The following is a 4,719-nucleotide window of genomic DNA, read 5'->3' as shown; positions in this document are numbered from 1 at the left end:
ATGCTGTATGTGAGCAGCTAACATTTCTGAGCCCCGTTTGTTTGGGTGAAGTCCGTCTGTCTTAAAAAGAGACATTCTTTGCCAGAAAATATTAAAATTATCCACATAACACACACGGTGAGCCCTGCAGGCGGACTGGAGCCAGTTGGGGAGAAACGGACTTTCCACACTGCTTTAAAAGTTAAAAAGACGGTTAAAATCTGATTTTGTCAGCTCAGACTGCCGAAGAGCTGTGTCATTTGTTCCGACATGGACTATCACTCTTGTGATGGAGGACGGGAGCGACGGCATCAGGTCCTGGAGTTTTTTTAAAATGTCAGCTGTGGTGGCACCGGGGAAGCAGTGAGTGGTAGCGTTAAAGAAACGGAGGTTTCTGGTTATGGAGTCACCAATTATTAGTGTGGTTGGGGAGAAAAGAGGACGAGGAGATGCTGGTTGTGGGGTTCCAGAGCAGGACTGAGCAGAATCTGCTTCAACACTGCGTGCGGACTGAGGATGGAGTGTGTGAGCTGCCAAGTGTTGTGTTGGAGTAGCAGTAACAGACCTGAGAGAAGGGCTACCCGATGGTGCAGGGTAGAGACGGCCTCCGGAGCGTCTGAGCACAGCCTCCTTCAGGATCCTACTGCATCCGCTGGATGGACCGGAGTGTCGTTAGACAAGGCTGCATAGCGGTTGGAGAGGCCGATGTGCGGAGGAGAGGCAGCCCCATCCGAGCCTCTCTTGCAGCCACGGACCACCACTTCAGCCCAGGTTGACTGATGCTTCGGAGTCGAGCAGGATGAAAGCCTGGGAAGGCTAGAGGGGTCCCATAGCACGGTGTCCTGGATGTTAGCGGTTGCGCTAAGAGAAGCAATCTGTTTGGCTTGTACTGAAGCCACATCCATAAAGCCAGTCAGCAGGGAATCTTTCTCTTTGAGTTCCTCTGAAAGTCGTCGGATGTCTTCCATAAGGTCAGCAATCTTCTTGTTCGCTTTCTTAAGGAGTGAGCAGTCCTCATGGGGCAGAGTTATCTCGGCTAGCATAGTCACCGGAGCTTTGTTGCGATCAGTAGCGTTGATCGCGTTTTTACGTCATCTAGCTTAAAATCCATGTTGGATGACTAAAATCCTTAACCCACGTAAAACTTAAGTTAAATTAAAAGGAAAAAATGTAACGAAAAAGAGTGGATTAAAACTGGATAAGAGTTCGGTTTAAGACGGAGCTTCCGACAGAGTACAGATTACGTCAGCAATTACGTCAGCGATCTTGTGGTACCTGAACCTGCCTCCCCGCCCTTTTTTTCCTCGCTTTCTCTGCCGTCTATTTGTAGGTCGTATTAGGTCCTCTCCATGCCGCATACAGACAGCAGTTGGAGTCGGACGTACGAACGGGGCTGCAAACTCACCTGTACCACTCCAGGTACATCCGTCACCGCACTCCGCCATGGAGGATCGGATCAACAGCATTGCTTGGCGATCGTACACCTATGCAGTAGCCACAACATTTGTTGACAAACTTATAAAATATAGCGCAGGAAACAAACAAAACCAGTTGGGGTGAACAACCAGCCGCAGCGGCGAAGCCAAACACAGGCGCCATGCCGGAACCGGAAAGAGGATAAGTAATAAGTCTTTAGACTTCAGGAAAGCCTCGTTTTGACTCTCACTCCAAGTTCAGGTACTGAACTTCGTGCATTTGCTTCTTTTTAGCCTGAGACCAGCATCCTCCAACCTGGTTCACACCTCATCCAGGTTCCTGAGGTGCATTTCTTTGGTTGCTCCAGTAACCAAAATATCATCCAAATAGAGGAGACCTGCTACTGACCCTGATCCCATCCTCGACGCCAATATAACATAGTGGATCAGCGTTTGTCAAAGGAGGGACCAGGGCTTCAGCAGTAGGTTTCTTTTGGCTTTAAATCAAACATTTCAGGCAGCACAGACATAACACACACATGCCACCAGGGGGCCTCTACATGTACCTTTTCTGGCAGGTAACTTCCTGCCAGGTAACAAACAAACATTCCCTCTAGGGTGATACCAAATACTAGCAATCTCAGGCTATTACAATATTGTAGTAATAATAAATGCTTATCCACTTTACAGACCCAGATGAAGGCAGATACAAGGATCTTGGAATTCATCACAGTCTGGACATGTGGCATGGTGCCAAGAAGCTGGTCAAAAAAATAGCTGCTGTAAGTTGAATAAGTGGCTCATTTTATTTTCTACAGTATGTTTTCATCATGAAGTGACTTTAGGGGTATTTAGCTCCTACCTCCTGAAGGTGTGTTAATCATTGAAGTCATCTGGTGTTATCTTTGGTCGGGATGAAAATTTGCTTACTCTCAGCCGTCCATGGAATACAGTTTAATATCCAATGGGGCTGTAACGGTTCTGAAACCGAGACCGAAATCACGACCCAGAAGTCCAAGACCTCGTGTCGCGGATCCGAGACAGAACACCAACACACCCGCTCCGCGGACTGTTGAGCTCTCATTAAGACAGTAGCGATGTAAATCGCATTTCTAATGAAAGTAGGTTATTGTAGGTAATTTTCCACCTTATTTTAGTGTTTATTTACTACTTGAATCTGCTCTTCTCCTCTGCTCCCCCCCCCCACACACACCTAGCCTGCACCTCTGACAAACACGCCGGCTTGCCCCGCCTCTTTCTGTGTTTCTCTCCCTGAATGTGTCTCAGCTGACTTTCTCCATCGGCAGTACGTTTCATAAAGTCAGCGTGTTTTAATAAACTCACCCGTGTTCAGTTTTAGAGTGCGCTGCATGTGGATCGAAAACGAAACTTAACGTTAGTGAGTGACATCTGCAGTGGTGCGTAATGTAATATTCCACCGTGCCCGTCAACGTTAAGGATGTGCATCTTCACTGGTCTCACGATTCGATTCAATTCCTCGATACATCACCTCAAGGATGGGAATTTCTACCTACCTCAATACGATTATGAGGCCACGATGTGAGTATAAAACGAACAGGAGAAAGATGGATTTTCCTCACTGTTTGACTATTTGGTACTTTTAAAGCACAGTAATTATAACAATCCAAAAATAGTAGGTAGTAATGAAATGCAGCTATTTAATGTTACTTCATATAAATGTAGCTAACATTGCATAGCATTATTACAGCGTTATTACTGACCTTTGCTGCTCCTATTATCATTTATGAGGCTGCTGTTATTAGTATAGAGTACGTGTTGAACTATGCACTTTATAACGCTCCAGCCAGCTGCCAGACCGCAGTCTAAGAGGAGATGTTTGCTAACGATAACTGCCTTTCTAGTAGTTGGAAAACACCAGACAGACTCGCAATTAACGGACCTGCTGTGACCTGCACTGTACATTTACAGCCAGACTGAAACGTAGCGCTCATGTTTTCCTCTGCTCCGCTCATTTTCACCGTCGCCTACTGCCGCCTGTCACGTAGCTGTCATTTGAAGAATGAGCCGAGGACACTCGAGAGCGCTACCGCGCTGCACAGTGAGCGGGTCAAAATCATCAAAGTGAGTTATGCATTGACTTTATTGATCATGTGAAAGTTTAGTAGCAGCAGTCACTCAGTCAACAGCTGCCTGTCTGTGCCAAACAGGGAAAACCACGTGTCTCCGTTGTGTGCACCGCACAGACGGTCCGGAGCTGCACTTCCGGAGTGACCTGCTGTTGAATACATCTAACTCTACAACGAGTACTTCGAGATTTCAAACATGTTTATTTACATGTCCCCTCTGTTTTTTAAACATTTATTTTATTGAACTTTTGATATTTTTGTTATTTTTTTATTATTCCACAATTCCGAGTTCCGCCTTTTTCGTTCCATCAACATTACGTTATCAGTTAACCTCTAGATAATCGATTATTGACATTTGTGAATTGATTGATAATCGTCCAAGTCCGCATCGCGATGCATCTAAAAATCAATGTAATATCAAATAACATCTCTCTCTCTCGCTCTGTGTTTCTCTTCAAAATGCTAAAGTGGGTTTCCAAATATACTGTGACAGGTGCAGATATTACCTAGCTGGCCTGCCCCAGTAACGTAATTTGTTGAAAATACTGTATTAAAAGTTGTTGCAATATTTAGGCCTATAATTTGTAAATATTACACCTTCGACCAAGTTTATTGTCTTCTAACCAGTATGAACTGAACCGTGGATGGGGTGTATTGTATTGTATTGTTACACCCCTAATATCCATGTCCTATTTTATTATGTATGTTTTGCTCCGCAAGGCAGCAAAGATGGAAGGACAGTTCGTCCTCCTCATCTGGCTGAAAGACATCGTAAACCATTTCTGGTGGTGTTGTAAGAAAGCTGACACAACCAAGAAGTTTTTAGTTAGCACGTCATTTTCAAAATATTTTTTCTTTTAAGCAAGTTAATTAATTTCCATATGAAGGATCCTTTTATAGTGCTCTTCTGTTTTCCACAGGCACTGTGGGTTGGCATCATTCACCATGTCTGTGACGTTCACACCTGGACTAATGGAAGGTGTCAACATGGAAGGCACCTGAAAGAAACACGTGGAAAGGCGTGGATCATGAAAGACTCCAGGTGCCACAAAGCTTTAGTTGACATCGTGTTCAGTAAACGTTGGCTGAAGGATGTGCATAAATACCTGCGCTTCAGGTACCGTGTGACTACATGTTTCACACAGCTGTAAATAATGACTATTTGTGCTTTTTAAAATGTATTTTATATATATATGCGTACAGTTGCAGGAATAAGT

General features: G+C 44.7%; 1 long non-coding RNA gene across 1 annotated transcript; it reads left to right on the top strand.

Moving 5' to 3' along the window:
• Positions 1 to 908: 908 nt before the first annotated feature.
• On the top strand, positions 909 to 4,471 carry LOC123982868. The gene is made up of 4 exons (XR_006828079.1): positions 909 to 950; positions 1,310 to 1,876; positions 2,085 to 2,176; positions 4,423 to 4,471. It is a non-coding gene; the product is annotated as an uncharacterized LOC123982868 (long non-coding RNA).
• Positions 4,472 to 4,719: the final 248 nt, after the last annotated feature.

This window comes from Micropterus dolomieu, linkage group LG14, assembly GCF_021292245.1.
Source record: "Micropterus dolomieu isolate WLL.071019.BEF.003 ecotype Adirondacks linkage group LG14, ASM2129224v1, whole genome shotgun sequence".
Taxonomy (NCBI): Eukaryota; Metazoa; Chordata; class Actinopteri; order Centrarchiformes; family Centrarchidae; genus Micropterus; species Micropterus dolomieu.
This window is presented reverse-complemented; position numbering and strand designations above follow the sequence as displayed.